Raw genomic sequence first — 21,519 nt, 5'->3', positions numbered from 1 at the left:
TTAATTTTGGATTTGCAATTTGCTACAATTCAAATAGCCCCTATTACCTTAATAGTGGATATTCAATTTGAATTTTGTAATTTTTTCCCAAAAGGGTTGAGTGTCAACTCAAATTCTGTAATTTGCATTTAAAAAATACATTTCTCATCAACATAAAGTACTGTTTGTCACCTGGCAGGTAATAATTTCCTATCCTAACTCTTAGTTCTGGTGAATATTTTCCCCTTCAAAGAATATATTGAATCAAAAGAACACAACATTTTATGCTAATGCAATCTTTGTAAAGGCTGAGATAAAATTCAAGTACTGATAATTATGAAAACCCTATAAGAGGATTCTAGAAATACTGGTTTCCCTTTTTACTGCAGATGCTGTGCTGTCAAAAAGAAATGATTTTATATAATCATTTCAAAAGACTAGTTCAAAGGGATATGTTTCCAGAAAACACCTTTTTCAAATAGTCCATTTAATCTACCAACTGAAGGATCACATTTCATAATTACACATTTACAAAAGACACTAACATACGTATATTATTTATCTTTGGAATGATCGTTTTCATTTTGAAGTATGTATCAGCTCAAAATAATAAACTTTTTTGAATAACCAAGTACATTCAATAATTCAATAATTTCACAATTTTTTTTAAGCACTCGTTTTGTTTAAAGATTTTGCTAAGAGAGATTCAAAGAGGGAAAAAATTATCTTTCTTCACTCAGCTATTAGTACAGTTCAGGAGATGAAACATTTCATAGTATATGGCTACAGTTTTCTCTGGAACAATATATATACTGAGTTGTGGACAACTAGCTACCTGACATACCTGGATTCTAGCATATATATATATATATTTGCAGGGTGGGCAAAAAGGGAAGATAATAAAGAAAGAGCTAGTTTAAAAGGGGCCAGCTTTGCTCTATTATGATACTGCAATCCCATTCATAAGGCAAAAGAAAACCATGGGAATATTTTTGCTCAGACCTTAAATCTGCTTTAGAAAAACTTAAACCTAGTTTATGGATTAAAAAAAATACGTATCCTCAGTTATGTTTGCCATGCTGATAATGTCTTAACTCTGTATTTTTGAAAGAGAAACTCAATACTGTAATATTCATGGAGGTGCCTGGCATGTCAAGCTTAGAGAGTAAAATGCTTAAATAAGGCTCAGGTCAGCCACAGCGAAGCAGCAATCTTTCCCATATTAATCTAGATAAACTGCCTAGGAGTGTGGAAATACCGCTGTTTCTGCTTGTTTTCCTTACATAGTCAGAGGTTGGATTTCCACCATGTAGGCTCCAACAAAATTAACTGATGATACTCCACTCTGTACCACCCAATCTCCTTCACTCTTTGTTCCTGGAAGCTAAACAAGGCCACAGCTGCCCATCAGGAAGGCTCTTATTCAGCATTTTTTTTCCCTGGCCAACATCTCTGGGATCCTTGTTTTCAGAGCACGAGTGTGAAGGTGCTCTTGAGGATGATATGAGAGCCAGCCAATCAACATCCTGACTAGAGTGCTTGAAAAAATAAACCTGTTGCTCTCTTGAGCAGGAATAATTGGAAGTTATTTAATCCAAATAAAAAATAGGAAACCCCACCACCACTAAAAAAAAAACTTTTTTCTTCAGTCTGCTTTCTGTATAGACAATATTAAACCTTATCAAATGCTTTTTGTGTTCGTGGGACCATCTATTGTAATGCAGTGAAGTAATCATTCAACTGCTTTTAACCAAACAGCAGGGAGTTAATAATTGGATTGAAGGCTGTTTCCTATATAATCTTAGGTGCGGAGTTCCCTTGCCCAGGGACATATTCATGTTTAAATGTTCACAGAAGTCAAGGCAGTATTATTTGTAGATATAATGCAATTATCAACCGTTAGTGTCTTAGGGTAGGTTTCCAGCTGTAGAAGCTGAAATGAGATCCACCTGCAGTTGATTCATTAACAATGAGTTCTGGGGACACGGTCTGTAATCATGCACCTGATTGGTTCTCTCTCATTTCCCATCCTGCTTCTCCCACTCTACTAATAATCTCACAGGGGACATCTGAACAGTAATTTGTGCCTCGGTATGTTGTGAATTAAGCCAAAAGAACTAAAACCTTCCTATTCCAATGTCCACCCTCAGAGGATCCCAAGGGGACCTTTTTTCCAAAGCATTCCACCTCTACATGCTGGCCCCAGAAGCCTGAAAGGAGAATCCTGGAAATGACCATATATGTCGATTTTTATAGACAAAATGTGGGGAAAATTGAAGTTCCTAAGGCCAGGGTCTTCACCTGAACCTAAACTACTTGATGACGTAACTGGCCTGCTGCTAGGCTACTGCTTCCACACCTAGGAAATAAGCTATTATTAACTGAGTCACTATATAAAGAGCTCTACCCAGTGCTTTGGGAAGAGGCAGAGATGGAGGATTACAGACCTGCAGACTGTTGGATGCAGACATAATTCTAGTGCACGATATCACTGGGAGAACAAGCCAGGTAATAAACCCTTTCACACCAAGAACATTCCATTGTCATTCCACAGTCTCACTGAAACCATAGTGAACTTGCCCACCTGGGCTAAAACTGATTTGCAAGACAATTAACAATGTCAGCAAGATTCATTGTTGACCAAGGAACAGAACAGGCTGCCCTTATGGGAGGGGTGCTTCAGCAGGTTGCCCCTGTGAATGGGGAGACAGTGGAGTGTCCCCCAGTGCGTATGTGGTCTGTGGCTTGCCTCCTAGAGGGCTGGGCCACACCCTAGAACTGGAGACAGGTGAAGGTGACACCTGAGGCAGTATAGGTGGCCCTTGGTATAATAAGGAGGTTACAGACCTTCAAGAAACAGAGTGCCCGTGAGGCAGCAGGAACTATGGTTTGGCTGTTTCTTACAGTATTAAAAAAGTCTACAGATGAGAAGAATAAGCTCCTTAAAGAGAACAAAGATATGGCAGCACACGAACGTGAGCTGCAACTTCCGTGGATGCGCTGAGGACTGAAATGGCATTGATACAAGAGGAGACAGCACAAGAACACTGGCTGTGAGGCGCTGTGAACGAAGCAAAAGATTTGTTAAAAAATGAAATAGTGTTGCTGTGAGGTACTGTGGAAGAGGTAAAGGCCATGAAGAATAAGGATGGATCCCTGCAAAAGGCCCAGGAAGAGGCAGTGTGAGAACATGAGCTGCGAGGTCCTGTGGAGGAGGTAAAAGATTCTTCGCAGAATGAGACAGCAGCACTGCCAGGTGCTCTGAAGCAGGCAAAGGCCATGGAGAAGGAGGTACTCCTGAGGGAAGCACAGGAAGAGGTGGCACGGGAACACCAGGTGCGAGGCATTGAGGTGAAAATAATAGAGCTGCTGAAGCCTGAGCTAGCATTGCTGTGAGGCACTGTAGAAAAGGAAAAGGCTGTAGCAGAGGAGACACTCAGGGAAGTAGAGAGAAAGGTGCCATCAGCCCCAGAAATGGAGATGCTGGGGAAGGATGAAGGGTTGGTGCCAGAGGCGCTGACCCCTTCTCTACTGAAAGCATGCCCAGTGGTTGTAAAGAAAATAAAGACAATGTGGGCTGTAGCCCGTTGGTGGAGCTTGCCTTTGACCTTTGAAGAAGTCAGCAGACCCTGGCAGGAGTGCATCATAAACTAAAAGGGACTTACACCGAGTTCCACAGCAATATGAGACAATAGCTAAGGAGCTGATACCCCTTGTCAGGTGGCAGATAAGATTATATTGAGTCTCTGTCAATGTCAGAAGGGTGCCAATATGCCATGACTTGTGTGGACAAAGCTACTGGACTTCTAGTTGATTTACTTAGATGTTGTGCAGACCAACAAATGACCAAAGGAGGCCTAAAGAGTCTCTTTGCAGCCTATGGCTCACCACAGGTAATTAAGAGTGGCCAAGGCATCCACTTTACTGAACATAAACTACAAGAATGGGTGCAACAGTTAGGAATCAAATGGAAGTTTCGTACGCCATATAATCCTACCACAGCAGGTATGATAGAGAGGTAAAATGGTTTATTAAAATCTGGACTGAAATGAGACACCAATAGTCTATGGAGCTGGTAAGTTCACTTAAGGATAGTGCTACGTTTGAATGAGAAACTCCAAAAGGGAGCACTAAGCCCCATAGACATGCTAACACATATTGCTGCCTCCCCTGTACAACTGAAAGTACAAACGAAGGAGTAATCATTGAAGCCAAGGTTTGGCCACCAGAATAATATCTTGCTGCCAGCACCAACTGCATTAAACCCTGGAGACTTCATTGAATGAACATGGCCTTGGACATTTTGACACATGGACCAGTGATAGTTGACCCTCCTGGCACCGTGGGGCAAGATTTGGAAGCTGGCCCCCTGTGTATTCCTGGAGTAATAGAAGAGTGTCCCCCAAAGATCACAGTAGTATATCCTGAATGGCCAGAAGGTAGGAGCATTTTACCAGAGAGTTCTCATTATGGCCAGTGCATGCACCTCCAGTACCACTATATATAGACCCTTCAGTAACCCCCATGGGGAGAGGGGTAAAGGTATGGTATACTAGACCTGGATGGTACCACCTTCCTGCCACAGTCCTATCACAGGACCACTCTCTTGCATGCATCCTACCTGAGGGACAAGATTTGGCTATGTTGGTGTCAAGAAAACATGTGTCTTATTGCCCTTAAGGTCTTTGTGGATTGGGCACACACCCTAGCAAAAAAACTGCTATTCACTGGGGTGCGTGGAGCTCCTTATCAGCACCACTACTAAGTGTCAGTCATGAACTCATTTGAGTAGGACTGGTTTGGAATATAGCTGAAATGACGTCCTCATGCTTAAGGAGTATTATCATTTTTATTACCTGCATCAAAATCCTATTGTGTTATAATTTTTGTTATTATCTGTATGGTAATGTTATCCTCTGTTGCTGTTGTGGAATCTGGTTACAATGCTCCAGCTTTCTCACACAGGGACCATTGCAGAAGATTGACAGCATGTAGATTGCCGGGCCAGAATCCTGGAGGGGTGCAGTGTGGGGAAAATTAAAGTTCTTACATCCAGGATCCTCACCTGAACCTGAACTACTTGATGATGTAACTGGCTTGCTGCTAGGCTACTGCTTCCACACCTACACAATAAGCTATCATTGACTAAGTCACTATATAAAGAGCTCTGCCCAGTGTTCTGGGTGGAGGCAGAGATGGAGGAGGATTACAGACCTGCAGATTGTTGGATGCAGATGTAATTTTAGTGCTCAACCTATTGGTAAGAGAATAAGATGGGTAATAAACCCTTTTAACCCAAGGACATTCCATTGTCATTCCTGGGTCTCAATGAATCCACAGTGAACTTGCCCGGGGCTGAAAACCATTGTATCTTCAAGCTGGGAAAAGCATAAAAACACTAAGTAAGTAGAAGTATTTGAGGGAACTTGCATGGAGCCACCACAAATGATTATTTACATTCAGTCAAGGATTTCATTGAATAAGGTATATAAATAAAGGTTGGATAAAAAGTTATGGGGACCTTGGGAAAGATAATTTGCCATCGGTGCTCTCCTGAAAATTCATGACACATGCCTAGGCATCTGAAATAGGTATTGCCATTTCAAAACATTTCATGAAATGGAAAAAAAAGATTGAAGAGGTAGTTACTTCCATTGCAAACAGATTCTAGGGAGTGGTGGACTGTCTTGCCAATGGGTTTCAGCCCTGGGCAAGTTCACTGTGGATTCAATGAGACCAAAAATTGACAATGGAATATTCTTAGGGTGAAAAGGTCTATATTCAACTTTATTCCCATGGTGGCAGGTCAATCACTAGAATTCCATCCACTCAGAGCAAGTCTGCATGCAGCAAGGTGGTTTCTGCCCCTGGGCCTCTCAACGCCCCCAGACATCTCAGATTTTGTCCTCGGTGCTGCCACACACACACACACACCCATCTCTGCTCTCCTGCAGCTATGCAACCACGCCACTGGGTCTCCCAGAGCACTGGGTGGAGCTCTTTATATAGAGTCAATAGCAATGTATTGCCCACACATCTGTAGTGAGTTAGCCGACCAGGGCCAGGGGGAAATTCTGGGCATAGGAACCTTCACTTTATCCACATGGACTAATAGAAAGATCATGAACAACAAGAACGGTCAGGATAGAATTTTATTCTCAATTTTGTTTGTGTCAGTGAGTTCAGATGTAGGGACAATAAACATTTCTGCCTTAATGTGCCGCAGTGGTTGCTTGGTGCAGTAATCATATTCTGCTCTTCAACACTGAGGCACATGTTTTCATAGCTGCTAATACTGTTGGATACTAATACTGCACAGCTGAGTCCTTCCCCAGGAGGTTGCCTTTGACTAAAGTGCAAAACTTCTCCCAAGACTAGGTGCCTTTTCTGGGAACAGTCAGCAGCTGGTAGGAATTCAAGTATAGAGGTCTTATCCCTTGCCTTAATTTTGAAAAACTGGAAGGACGCTGCCATTACTGGAGGAGCTACACGTAGAGTTGACTGAGGCTTCCTCTGCAATTGCACCACAGTTCAACTTTTCCCTCTGTCCATTCCTGCTCTGCTTTTTCCCTTGTAGCTGTTCTCAATGGCTCTCTCCAAGAAAGTTCTGAAGGTGTATGTGTGCCTTGATATCTGTTTTCTGAGAAATATAATCTAAAAATGTGGGTGACACACTGATCCCATGAAGCAGAATCTAAAGTGGGATTTTATTTTTTTAGTGTGACTTAATCACATAAATAAAACTTAGTACTTTAACCATTTTAAAGTTTACAATTAAATGACATTAAGTACCTTCACAATTTTTGCAAACATCACTATTATCTAGTTCCAGAAAAATTTCATTATCCTAAATGGAAACCCTGTATTCATTAAGCAGTAACTCCTCACTGCCCACTCCTTCTGGCCTTAAGAAACTACTAATCCGATTCCAATTTCTATAGATTTACATTTTCTGGATATTTCATATAAACTGAATCATAACATACATATCCTTCTGTATCTAGCTTTGTATAGTGTTTTCAAGTTTATATGTTGTAGTATGGATCAATGCTTTGTTATTTTTTATGACTAAATAATATTCTATTGTATGGACATGGCACTTTGTTTATCCATTAATCCATTGTTGGGCATTTGGGTTATTTCTACCTTTTGGCTATGATGAATTATACTGCTATGAACATTTGTGTACCAATTTTGCTTGAAAACCTGTTTTAAAATCCTTTGGGTATAAACCTAGGTATGAAATTTCTTAGTCATATGGTAATTCTATTTTTAATTTGTTGAGAAAATGCCAAACTATTTTCCATAGTGGCTGCATCATTTGACATTCCCACAAGTAATGTATGAGTTAGTTTCATTACAAACAGATTCAAGGGAATGGTGAACTCTAATGGAAGGATCAATGGGATAACTGTCATTTACTTGTTGATTTATAAAATTCTTTACATACTTAAATGAGATTTTGGAGCTAGATTATATTCAATCCAGCTGGCAATGTAGACCACATCACTAATGGTGCCCTGACATCATCTAACATGCTATACAAAGGTAAAAATGTGAAAACTTTTACCTATAGTGAACTGAGATGGAATATTGAGGAAAATAATACTCTGGCAGGTACAATATACAGGCATTTGAGAAGTTCTAGAAATACTATAGTGATAAATATTATGGGATTGTATGCCTCTTGCTAAAAGTTATCAACATATTGGAGAAAAACAGTGAAAATATGTAAGAAATTAACAACCAGATGATCAATTGAAAGCTGCATTCAACAGCCAGAATCCCTACTCTATAATAGCATATAAAAGGGACTCTCAGCTTCTAGAGTTTGAGCTCAGAAACAGCTGAGGATCAACTTGTAAATTTAATTTTAATAATAGCAGAGCTTCTAGATAATGTCAAAATCTTAAAACCAGTAAGTCTGTTACACCCACGTTAGAATGTTGATTGAAAATAGGAAGGACCATGAGATATGGGATGGGAACTTGCATGTTGACTCACTCAAATATCAGGAATTCTCACATTTCCCTAAACTTTCTATGCCTGCAAGAGTATCTTACCCTGGATAGGGACTAGAACCCTCCCATCCCCTTGCCTGAAGATGATGCAGAGCTCTGCCTCCAAAGACACGTTTCTTCCTCAGGATATATTCCCACCTTCCCTTCTGGTCATTAGACCAATAACTAGGTAACGTCACAAGGTATGCCAGCTGGAAAGTTGGATCTACTAAGGAGGACGAGAGACTACATGGAAGGACATAGTATATAGTAATAGAGCATTAGCAAAAGGAGTTAAAAGCAAGTATATGAGACTCAGCTCAGGGCACTGGGATTTAAAAGGGGGGCAGTGGAGGTTGGGGTCAAACATAACGTTTGACAGTGGAGCATTTGTCAGTATGGGGGGGCTTTTCTATGAGTCAGGATTTGCCACTATGTAGAGGACCCTGGAAGATAGTATTCCTTTCTTTAATGATGACTTAATCATGGAGAGAAAGATGATCCACAGCAGGCAAAAGAGAAATGCCAGTATTGCCGTGGCAGAAAGAAGGGATCAAAGGCTTATAGAAATGAGCTTGTGAAGGTAGAGATACTTTGCAGCCTGAAATATCCATCTACTAACTATATCTCACAAGAAGGCAGAAGAAATTCTATTTACTAAGTGATAAGGAATTTGATGGTGGGAGGGTCACTAGCATTACTGAAAAACTACAATTAACTGAAAAAAGACAAATAAGCAAGACATACCTAAAACACTAGAGACTTGGCAAGACATGCACTCTAGAAAGTGGGAGATAAAACCTATAAAGACTGAAGGGTTCATCACATAACTATAGTTTATAGTGTACTGGTGGTCTAGGGCAAACCAGAGTATCATCTCTAGAGTAAAATACAAATAATTCCATCTTGCATCCCTCCAAACAAAAATGAAGCACCGTGTCTGTTCAGTTTTGATTCTGGATGCAACATATTCCACACATAGCTTCAACCTATTTATACAATGACATGGAAGACTACCACCTTATATGGAGTTTAGAATTGGAAAGAGATGAAAAATGAGTTTAGAAATGAAAAATGAATATCAGGTACCATCTTTGGTACAAACAGCTCAGCTACTTGGGTCATGGGACTCAGCAGATCATACGGCATTGTTATCTGTACTGGAAAAAGATACCAAGTGGGATTTATGGTAAGCCCATTTTAGAGGATTGCGATGTAGAACCTAGTATTCTACAGCCAGGTTATGCTATCTATAGCAGAAATCTGACCAACGTCTGTAAAATGGATTTTGGTACATTATTAGGTCCTTGCAGAGACAGTATTTGCTCATGGGTCATCAAACAGCTATATAATAAAAACTAACCATCATGCACTGGATTCTGTCAGTTCTAATGAACCATAAGCCTTAGAGGTATCAGCAAAAATCCTTCCTAAGTTGGAAATGGTACGTCCAAGAAGTATGAGCAGAGTAGGTTCAGAGGGTAGATGGAATCTTAATGAGCAAGTGGCCTAGAACCCCTTATGAGCAGCCACTGCTACTCCGGCTCCTTTCCTCCAGCTCACAGCTGTGCCATGGGACAAGACCTTATGGATGGCTGATGGAGAGGCGAAAAGGCCAAATGTGCCTCCCAGCTGCGTTAGCTTGATATGTGCATCTCCTGTCCTACAGTCCTCCTCAGGGAAGCTCTCAAAGGTGGGGGGAAGAAATGCCCTCCATGTCAGGGGTTCAAACTGTGTATCTGGTCATCCATTATGTAAGGAAAGAGAAGGACCCAAGGAAGGGATATATGTATACTCATGGGTAGTGGTAGATGGCATTGCCACAGGGGCAGGGAGCAGGGGCGAGTGAGGATCTAGTGCAAAGAAAGCACCTGGCGAGCAAGTTGACAGAATGACTTGGCAATAGCAGTAAATCTGGGACAAGTTGTCAGATTCTGGATATTGTGTGAAGGTAAAGTGAAAAGAATTTCCTGGTGAGTTGGACATGGTTTGTGGAAGACAAAAAAGTCAAGGAAGCTCCCAAGATGTTGGGACTGTAACACACACACACACATTACCTTAAAGCACACTGGAAATAAAAGCGATAATAGTAGTTATAGTCTCAATTTTCATCACATGTAATTCACTATCATTTTCTTTCTTAGGGTATTCAGAATTTGGTTTTGGTAGCCACATAATGTGTATTGGTTTGCTTTAATCATTTTTTTATTGTTGATTATATCAACTGTTTACCATTTCTTCACCATTTATTACTAATCATGTAAAAAATATATTAAGGCATGGGACTTACCATTTAGATTTAATTTTCCAAAGTGGCATCATGGACAATAACACTCCAAGAAATACATCATGGTTTTCTCTTACATTTGGCAGTTTTAGTGGTTACATATGTGTATCCTTTTATGTATATAAATGACAAACATAATAAACATAAAATAGATATTATATTATTATGTAATGGTAGTTGATATATAAAATATGAATTTTATTTTAAATATAAAATACCATGATACAATATGCATTATATATGCTTCAACATGCTAGTCTACCAGGAATACATTATAACTCATTTTAAAATATCTTCATTTGTTTGATTACCACTGAGATAGAAATCTTCCATATCCTGGATAACTACTTAGTATTTCCTCTTACAAATGGCCTGTTTAGGTTTTTTTCCATTTTACTTCTTGAATTCTTGGTATTTTTTTGTATTGATTTGTGTGACTTTTCTATATTAATAAAGACTTTGTCAGTTTGTCACATTTGCTGGAAATACTTTTGGCAGCTTTTTTAAAAATAGACTTTTATAGCTCTTTGTTGATACGTTGCTTTGTGATTACTTCTTTATTTCTAAATTTAAAACTGTATCCACATGTTGGAAATTTTCACAACAGCCTCTTTGATTTCCCCTAGTTATGTATGCTTTCATCACAATATTGAATTGTTTTTGCCTCCTGAAATATCTCCTGTGTGGCAACTTCACTGACATATATAAAGAAGCTAAGGCAGAGAGACAGCTAATGTCTTGTCCAGGCCCTCACCTTGCTGCCTCAACTTAGTTCAAGAGAGAGAACTCATAACAGAAGCCATCTACAAATGCTAGCAAAACATCAAACAATAATATTTCACACAGGAAATGTTAGACCGATCAATAACTAGATGTCATGAGATAGTAAAAAAGAGGAAAGCTTCCTAAGTGCAGGCAGTTTAATACTGAAAGCTTATTGTTACTAATTCTAATTATTCCTTCTCTTTTCCACATCAGGTCATTACACTTACCCAACAAATACATCTACAGTTCTACTGGGTTCAATGGTACTAGTATAATTACAAAGAATATTTTTACCATTTAGTGTCCAGTTTACTCTTCATACCAATTTTGGCCAAAAGAGATAAAGACTCAGAAGTTCTAAGTAATCAATTCAAAAATACTTCAATGGAGAAAAATGAATGAATCAATGGGAGAGAGAATAGGGAGGAAAAGCTGTGATATTTTTTAATATCCTGTTTGTGAAATAGTATTTCTCACACCATTATCAGCACAATTTGAAGTGACTCAAATGGAGTCTTATTTGCTTGAGAAGAATCAGCAGGTGTGCTAACAGCTGCTGGGACCTCTATCTATTTCCTCTTTGAAGACTTTAAATTCAGCATCATGTTCTCTGCCAAGACTACAATGGGTTGGAGGATAAACAAATGAAATCTTGGGATGGCAGAATGCTTTATAGAGAAAAATGATTGACCAATCTTCATATTAGACCTTTGCCCACATCGTTATATGGGTAGAAATGTGGCAGGTTTGAAATGTAAGGTCTTGAACATCAAGGGCACTAAAGTCCTGTACCCAGATCCCATTGTCACAACAGGAGCTTTTGAAAGAAGAGATTTGGGGAACATCTGTTCAACTTATTCAGCTTATTACAGCCCCTGATTATCTTCTTCTCTTTCTCTATCCTTTCTCCTGAGGAATATAACTCCAGTTTCAGGTGTGGCCTTAACAGAGTTTCCTCCGTCATTTTCAAGGCTAAGGGGGAAAAGTCTACTTCTTCGTGCTCCTGTCCACACCCCTAAATCCCCCTTTCATAATCAATAGCAATTAGTATATATAAGTAAAACAAAATAGGACTGCCATTTTGCTTCTTTTTAATCTATTTCTATTTATTTCTCTACACATATTTGTAAAAATTGCAGTATTATTTTTCATATTCTTGGAGTTTTTAACTCTTAATGAAGTATTTAAGACAAAAAGTAGTATAATTCGCAGCATGAGATGCCCAAAATATTAAAACTTTCTAAGAGCAATATTCAACCTTTGTCTGGCCTATAAAACCAAAAGTCACTCTAAGAAATCTTGTGTTTGTTCAAACAGTAATTCAGATGACACATAAATTCACTTTACTATTTTAACACTGAAAAGTATTTTGAAATAAATTGCCCTATTGAAATACATTGATCTAAATTATTGGCCAACTTGTATGTAATCTTTACTATGAAATCAAAATTGATACAGTCATATAATCAATGTTTTTAAGTGTTTCAGACTCTAGAGTTTATGTGTCTTCAAGGAGAAATGAAAAAACAATATACCTCCTGTTTCCACACCAAATTTTTAATAATTCATTAGGCTAATGCAAAACAAATTTTAATCCCTTTAAGTATACAATATTATTTTTATTTTCCGAAGGAAGTTATTTTTATAGCACTCACATATTTTGGTGCAACTGATATCATAAATAAATTTTTTACTCTTAATTACACTAACAGTGTGATTGCCATACTGAATATCTTCACCTACAATTTTGATTATTTCACTAGGTTTTCATGAAATCAATATATAAATCAAACACAGAATCAATTTTTTCTCTTTAAACTAAAAAAGAAAAAAAACTACTAATACACTACCTTCAGTGAAAATGCTTGGGACTTCAAGAAGTCTTTGAAACCTATAAGCTTATGTGTATGGATACATTTATAGCATGTGAGCATGTCAAAATAGCTTTTATACATTTGTAATGAAGAACATAAGATCAGCATGAGACTTGCTTAGTTTTTCCAGTATATTGTGAGAGTAAGAAGGTGTTCTATTTTCTCTAGGAAAAATACAAGTGGAAATGAATTAAGATGCAGTGGAAAATGTTCATGTCAGATATACAGAGGCTTCTTGATTCTTAATAAAATGTATACCTGGATATTTGTTGTGAAGATGTTATAAACACCAATGCTTCTTAGCATATTGAGGTTAAATCCTGCCCAATGAAATAGAAATGAATGTATCATATATACCTAGAATGTAATACACACACACACGGACACACAAACACACACATACACACTTAGGTAAAACACACATTCACACACACACAATTCATTGTCATACTTGAGATATAATTTTTTTACATTGAAATATTTCCATGATATATAAATCAAGATTAGATTTTTTTTTCTAATTCACTGGGAGGAATTCCATGTCAAGCAAGTATTTGTATAGACTTGTAGTCAACAATGTAGAAGTGTATCAATGATAAAGATGAAAATAAAAATAAATGTCAGCATGTGGTACTTTCTCTCGATGTGCCCGGTGCATTGTGTCTTATGATCCTTTCAATATTCCTATAAAACAGGTTAGATTATTGCAATGGGTCAAATGTTGGCCTTCTCAAAATATGTTCTTATCCCTGAATATTGTCTAACATTGCACGAGATTGAATGTTATCTTATTTTAAAAAGGATTCTTTGTAGATATAATTGGGTTAAGAATTTCGAGATGAGCAAATAATCCTGGATTACCTAGGTGGGCCGTAAATCCCATGACAGGTGTTCTTTTAAGAGAAAGATGGACACAGGCAAGGAGAAGACATAGGAGAGAGAAGGCCATGGGAGGATGGAGGCAAAGATTAGAGTTATGCAGCCACAAGCCAGGGGACCTCAGGAGCTACCAGCAGCTGGAAGAGGCAAGGAAGGATCCTCTTTCATGATTCTGGGGGCAGTAAGGCTCTATTAACATCTTGGTTTTGGACTTAAGGCTTAAGGAACTATAAGACAATAAAATTCTATTTCAGCCACCAAGTTTGTGTCAATTTGTTAGGGCAGCTACTGGAAACTAATGCAAGTATCAATCCCATTCAATAGATACGGAAATTGACAGAGAGGTAAAATTAATTATCCAAGGTCATGAAGTTAGAGAGAAGCAAAGCTTGGACTGGAACCTGGACCTGTCCAAATCCAAAGACTTCAGGCTTAGCCATTTTGCAGGTAAAAGACATGTCACATTGATTAAGCACTTTTACATCCTGCCTAATATTAAAGTCTAAGTAACAGTATAATTAATTCCAGGAGTAGGGCAAAGTTAACCAGCTAAGCTGTCACTTATTTCTCCCCAGCTCTAAAAAGATATTATGCTGTTATCTTCTGGAATCTATTACTATTGATAAGAAGTTTGCTGTTAGTCTACTTAACTTTATAATAATCTTCTCCTAATTTCCTGTTGATTTTAAGATTTTCACTAAGCTGTAGTTTGACAAATGTGTCTAGGCTATGATTTATCCTTATTTATGCTTCATTGGTTTTATACAGTGTCTTTGAGCTAATTGTGAAAGCACAAACCATCTCCTAAACGCCCTTCCCTCCATTTTTCCTTTCAGAAACACTTGCTGTATAGATTTGGGATTTTCACTCTGTCCTCCATTGCTCCAAACTTTTCATTTTTTTTTTTTTTAGATTTTAAATATTGCTTTGCCTGAGTTCTGTAAAAATTAACCACTCTCTTTAAAAATCACTAATTTTCTCATTAACTATTCAGTGCAGAGTTACTCGTTACATGCATGTAATCAGTTAGAGGCATAGTATATATTCTATGTATCATTCATATACAATAATTTCTAAGATTTCTACTTGGTTATCCCTGCCCCACAACTTCTGCCCCTTCAGTTACATTTCTGTTTTTAAATTGTATTACAACATTTAATTCTTTATGGGAAGGGTCTCTCCATTCATATATTATTTTTTTATTAAGGAATCATTGATATACACTTTATGAAGGTTTCACATGAAAGACATAGTGGTTAACACATTCACCCATATTATCAAGTCCCCCTGATACCCCATTGCAGTCACTGTATATCAACATAGTGAGATGCCACAGAGTCACTACTTGTCTTCTCCATGCTATACTGTCTTCCCCAGAATCCCCACACAAAGCATGTGTGCCAATCATAATGCCCTTCAATCCCCTTCTCCCTCCCTCCCCACCCACACACTCCACCAACCCTCCCCTTTGGTGAACATGAGTCCCTTCTTGGAGTCTGTGAGTCTGATGCTGTTCTGTTCCTTGAGTTTTGCTTTGTTGTTATGCTCCACAAATGAGTGAAATCGTTCGGTACTTGTCTTTCTCCACCTGGCTTATTTCACTGAGCATAATACCCTCTAGCTCCATCCAAGTTGTTGCAAATTGAGGGATTTGTTTTCTTCTTATGGCTGAATAATATTTCATTGTGTTTCTGTATCATATCTTCTTTATCCATTCATCTCCTGATGGACACTTAGGTTGCTTCCATTTCTTGGCTATTATAAATAGTGCAGCGATAAACATAGGGGTGCATATGTTTTTTTGAATCTGGGATCCTGTATTCTTAGGGTAAATTCCTAGGAGTGGAATTCCTGGGTCAAATGGTACTTCTATTTTTAGTTTTTTGAGGAACCTCCATACTGATTTCCGCAATGGTTAAACTAAATTAGATTCCCACCAGCAGTGTAGGAGGGTTCCCCTTTCTCCGCATCCTCGCCAGCATATATTGTCATTTGTCTTTTGGATGTTGGCCATCCTAACAGGTGTGAGGTGATATCTCATTGTGGTTTTAATTTGCATTTCTTTGATAATTAGTGATATGGAGTTGATTAGTGACATCTTTTCATGTGCCTGTTGGCCTTCTGAATTTCTTCTTTGGAGAAGTGTTCTCTTCATATCCTCTACCCATTTTTTAACCTGATTAATTACTTTTTGGGTGTTGAAGCATATGAGCTCTTTATATATTTTGGATGTTAACCCCTTGTCATAAATGTCATTTACAATTATATTCTCCCATACTTTAGGATGCCATTTTGTTCTACTGATGGTCTCTTTTGCTGTACAGAATCTGTTTAGTTTGATATAGTCCCATTTGTTCATTTTGCTTTCGATTCCTATGCCTGAGGAAATGTGTTCATGAAAAAGTTGCACATGTTTATATTCAAGAGAGTTTTGCCTATGTTTTCTTCTAAGATTTTTTTGGTTTCATGACTTACATTCAGGTCTTTGATCCATTTTGAGTTTAATTTTGTGTATGGAGTTAGATAATGAACCAGTTTTATTTTCTTATATGTAACTGTCCAGTTTTGCAAACATCAGTTGTTGAAGAGGCTGTCATTTCCCCATTTTACATCTATGGCTCCTTTATTGTATATTAATTAACCATATATGCTTGGGTTTATATCTGGGCCCTCTACTCTGCTCCATTGCTCTAAGAGTCTGTTCTTGTGCTAATACCAAATAGTCATGATTATTGTGGCTTTGTAGTAGAGCTTGAAGTAAGGGAACATAATCCCCCCAGCTTTATTCTTCCTTCTCAGGATTGCTTTGGCTACTTGGGGTCTTTTGTGGTTCCATAAGAATTTTAAAACTATTTGCTCTAGTTTATTGAAGAATACCATTGCCATTTTGATAGGGATTGCATTGACTCTGTAGATTGCTTTAGACAGTATGGTCATTTTGACAATATTAATTCTTCCTATCCATGAGCATGGGATGTATTTCTATTTATTGGTGTCTAACTTCTCTCATGAGTGTTTTGCAGTTTTCAGGGTATAGGTCTTTCACCTCCTTGGTCAGGTGTATCCCTAGGTATTTTAGTCTTTTTGATGCAATTGTGAATGGAATTGTTTTACTGATTTCTCTTTCTGCTGGTTCATCATTAGTGTCTATAGGAATGCAACAGTTTCCAGTGTATTAATTTTGTATCTTGCAACTTTGCTGAATTCAGATATTAGCTTGAGTAGTTTTTAGGTGGATTCTTTAGGGGTTTTTTTATGTACAATATTATGTCATCAGCAACCAGGGAGAGTTCAACTTCTTACTTAGCAATCAGTATCCCTTTTATTTCTTTGTGTTATCTGATTGCTGTGGCTAGAACTTCTAGTACTATGTTGAATAAAAGCACACAGAATGGGCATTCTTGTGTTGTCCCCGATCTTAAAGGAAAAGGTTTCAGCTTTTTGCTGTTAAGTATGATATTGGCTGTGGTTTTGTTTTATATGGCCTTTACTATGTTGAGGTACTTGCCCTCTACACACATTTTATTGAGAGTTTTTAGCATGAATGGATGTTTGAATTTTGTCAAATGCTTTTTCAGCATCTATGGAGATGGTCATGTAATTTTTGGCCTTTTTGTTGATGTGGTGGATGATGTTGATGGATTTTCTGATATTGTACCATCCTTACATTCCTGGAATAAACCCTACTTGATCATAATGGATTATCTTTTTGATGTATTTTGAATTTTTGAGTATATTTGCATCTATGTTCATCAGGGATATTGGTATGTAATTGTCTTTATGGTTTCTGTGCCTGATTTTAGTATTAGAGTGATGCTGGACTCATAGAATGAATTTGGAAGTATTCCTTCCTCTTCTACTTTTTTGAAAACTTTAAGGAGGATGGGTGTTAGCTCTTCTTTAAATGTTTGATAAAATTCAGCAGTGACATCATCTGGTCCAGGCAGTTTGTTCTTAGATAGTTTTTTGATTACCAATTCAATTTCTTCACTGGTAACTGGTCTGTTTAGATTTAGTTTCTTCCTGGATCAGTCTTGGAAGATTGCATTTTTCTAGAAAGTTGTCCATTTCTTCTAGGTTATCCAGTTTGTTAGCATATAATTTTTCAAAGTATTCTCTAATAATTCTCTGTATTTCTGTGGTGTCCATAGTGATTTCTCCTTTCTCATTTCTGATTCTGTTATATGTGTAGATTCTCATTTTTCTTGATAAGTCTTGCTACAGGTTTATCTATTTTGTTTATTTTCTCAAAGAACCAGCTCTTGGTTTCATTGATTCTTCCTATTGGTATATTCTTCTCTATTTATTTCTGCTCTGATCTTTATTATGTTCCTCCTTCTACTGACTTTGGGCCTCATTTGTTCTTCCTTTTCTAGTTTTGTTAATTGTGAGTTGAGACTGTTCATTTGAAATTGTTCTTCTTTCTTGAGGTAAGCCTGTATTACAATACACTTTCCTCTGAGAATGGTCTTTACCACATCACATAGATTTCAGTGTTGAATTGTTGTTTTCACTTGTCTCCATATATTGCTTGATCTATATTTTTATTGTGTCATTGTTCCAATGATTATTTAGGAGCATGTTGTTAAGCCTCTGTGTGTTTGTGCACTTTTTTGTTTTATTTGCATAATTTATTTCTAGTTTCATACCTTTGTGGTCTGAGAAGCTGGATGGCACAATTTCAATCCTCCTGAATTGACTGAGGCTTTTTTTGTAACCTAGTATATAATCTATTCTTAAAAATGTCCCATGTGTATGTGAGAAGAATGTGTATCCTTCTGCATTTCTGTGAAGTGATCTGTAGATGAGTGTTAGGTCCATCTGTTTTAATGTGTTCTTCAGTGCCTCTGTCTTCTTACTTATTTTCTGTCTTGTTGATCTGTCCTTTGGAGTGAGTGGTGTTTTTTAATCCCCTTGTCCATCTGTATATTTTTACAAATTGTATTCATCTTCTTTCTCTGCATCTCTAGCAGAGTATCACAACCATAAGAAAGTTTAAAAAACATTGTTCCCCAAATTTTATACAAATTTATCTACTCACAGAATAATTCTAATTAAAGTAGAGGGTTTTCCATTAACACTCATTTATGTAAAACAGTATTCTTATTTTCATCAGCTTATTATTGTAACCTATTAGATAGAGGGTCAATCCATCTAGTTAAGTGTTATGACAAGGAAGCATCTTTTATCTAATTTTCTTTCCATTTAACTACTCTACTTCAGAGCTATATTAATGTTTTTAAATGATATATTACATCCTATATAACAAATAACATATAGTTTGCTATATATGTTATATGCTATGTATATATAATGTTACTCATCTACCTAATATCTCTCAGTCTCAATGCCCTTATTAATGTGACTGAAATAGAAATACCTGCTTCACAAATTCTTGTGAAAGTAAAAGTGATTAAAAAAAGTATCTAACACAAGACAAAATACACATAATTTTTGGTTCTGATACTTTCATATTCTTATCATATTCATTTTTCTTAGGATCTATATTGAGAACCAAAGAAAAAGATAAAGAAATACCAGATCAGTGATCTAAGTCATCAACATTTCAATATATTTAATAGAATACTTGAAATTGCTGCTAAATTCTACTATTTTTATGATTTTCAACTTATCATCCAAGAACTATGGAGGCAGAAATCTTTTTATTTACTTCATGTAAACATCGGTCTGATGGGAAGTTGAGAAAGAGGAAGCATGTAATGAGGTTTTCAATGAAGCCATTCCTTAAAGAACAAATTAGTGAGGGGAAAGAAAAACCTGATTTTGATATATTGTTTAAATATCTTGGTGAAATTTGCAAACATATGAGCTAAGGCCCAGCATTCATTCAATAATTCACTTAGCAAATGTATAGCAAATATTTCTTGTGGACCTTCTATATGCCAAGCATTTTTAGATGCTGTAAAACAGAACTAACCAAAGCCATTTGTTATCATAAATAAAAAAGCTACTTTGTCACCTCCTAACTGTCATCTAGTCTCGTGCAGAAGGAAATCCCCAGGTTTTTATTTGTGGGAACAGGCATAACATTAAATAGTAGTTTATTCTTGCAAAATTAGATAATACATATTTAGGCAACATCAGCAAGAGCATATGGTCTTTCTAAAGGCAAACTTCTCACAGTCTTTCCTGGCCATATCATATGCAAAATAACAGGTTATGTTTTGGACACTGTATTTAGTTATATTTTAAAATGAAATAGGGTATACTTGGTGTAAGAATTATTCTCATAATCATGGGCTCTAAGAATATTTCATAGAACAAGCTAAATTTATTTTGGATGAAAGTGGACTTAGCTGGGGTGGAGCCAAGATGGTGGCGTGAGTAGGACAGTGGGAATCTCCTCCCAAAAACATATATATTTTTGAAAATACAACAAATACAACTATCCCTAAAAGAGAGACCAGAAGATACAGGACAACAGCCAGACCACATCCACACCCGCGAGAACCCAGCGCCTGGCGAAGGGGGTAAGATACAAGCCCCGGCCGGGTGGGACCCAAGCACCCCTCACCCCAGCTCCCAGCAGAAGGAGAGGAGTCGGAGCAGGGAAGGGAGAGGGAGCCCAGGACTGCTAAATAGCCAGCCCTAGCCATCCACACCCAGGGTGGGGTACTGGATACTAGGGAAACAGGACAGTAAGACCTGTGAGCTGGTCCCCGCAGTTGGCACCCCTGGGACAAAGAAAAGCAAGTGCTTTTTGAAAGTCTTAAAGGGATGGGGACCCCACAGCTGGACAGAAGTGTCCAGGGACACTCAGCCCAGCAGCTGGGAAACCTGGGGAACTCTGGGTACCCTAACCTCCTGGGCAGCAGCTCTGAGACCCCTCATGGCAATAAACAGCCCGCCCATCTGTTCCCACTCCGGCGTACCGCCATAGCAGAGAAGCAGCCTGAGGCTGGCCACGCCCACAGCAAGGGAGCTTCCTCCATACCAGCCGGACAAGAAACAGACCCAGTCTACATGCAATTGCCCAACACAAGCCACTAAGAGGTGCCATTGTCCCAGGAAAGAAAGACCAGGAGCAAGTGGAAAAGGTCTTGGCTCCCCCAGCTGACAGATGAGTGAATAGCACACCACTGCATCTATCAACATGAAAAGGCAAAAAAATCTGATCAAGACCAGGCTAACCTAGACACCTTCAACATCCTCTCCTGAGAAGGAATCTGGGGAGGTAGATTTAACCAATCTCCCTGAAAAAGAATTCAAAACAAAAGTCATAACCATGCTGATGGACTTGCAGAGAAATACGCAAGAACTAAGGAGGGAGAATACAGAAATAAAACAATCTCTGGAAGGACTTCAAAGCAGAATGGATGAGATGCAAGAGACCATTAATTGTCTAGAAAACAGAACAGGAACGCAGAGAAGCTGATGCAGAGAGAGATAAAAGGATCTCCAGGAATGAAAGAATACTAAGAGAACTGTGTGACCAATCCAAAAGGAACAATATTTGCATCGTAGGAGGACCAGAAGAAGAGACAGAAAAAGGGATAGAAAGTGTCTTTGAAGAAATAATTGCTGAAAACATCCCCAAACTAAGGAAGGAAATGGCCTCTCAGACCACAGAAACACACAGAACTCCCATGACAAGGGACCCAAGGAGGACAACACCAAGACACATAATAATTAAAATGGCAAAGATCAAACACAAGGACAGAGTTTTAAAGGCAGCCAGAGAGAAAAAAGTCACCTACAAAGAAAAACCCATCAG

This window comes from Manis javanica, chromosome 17 (genome assembly GCF_040802235.1).
Source record: "Manis javanica isolate MJ-LG chromosome 17, MJ_LKY, whole genome shotgun sequence".
NCBI lineage: Eukaryota > Metazoa > Chordata > Mammalia > Pholidota > Manidae > Manis > Manis javanica.
The sequence above is the reverse complement of the archived record's forward strand: the minus strand, read 5'-3'. Positions refer to the sequence as shown.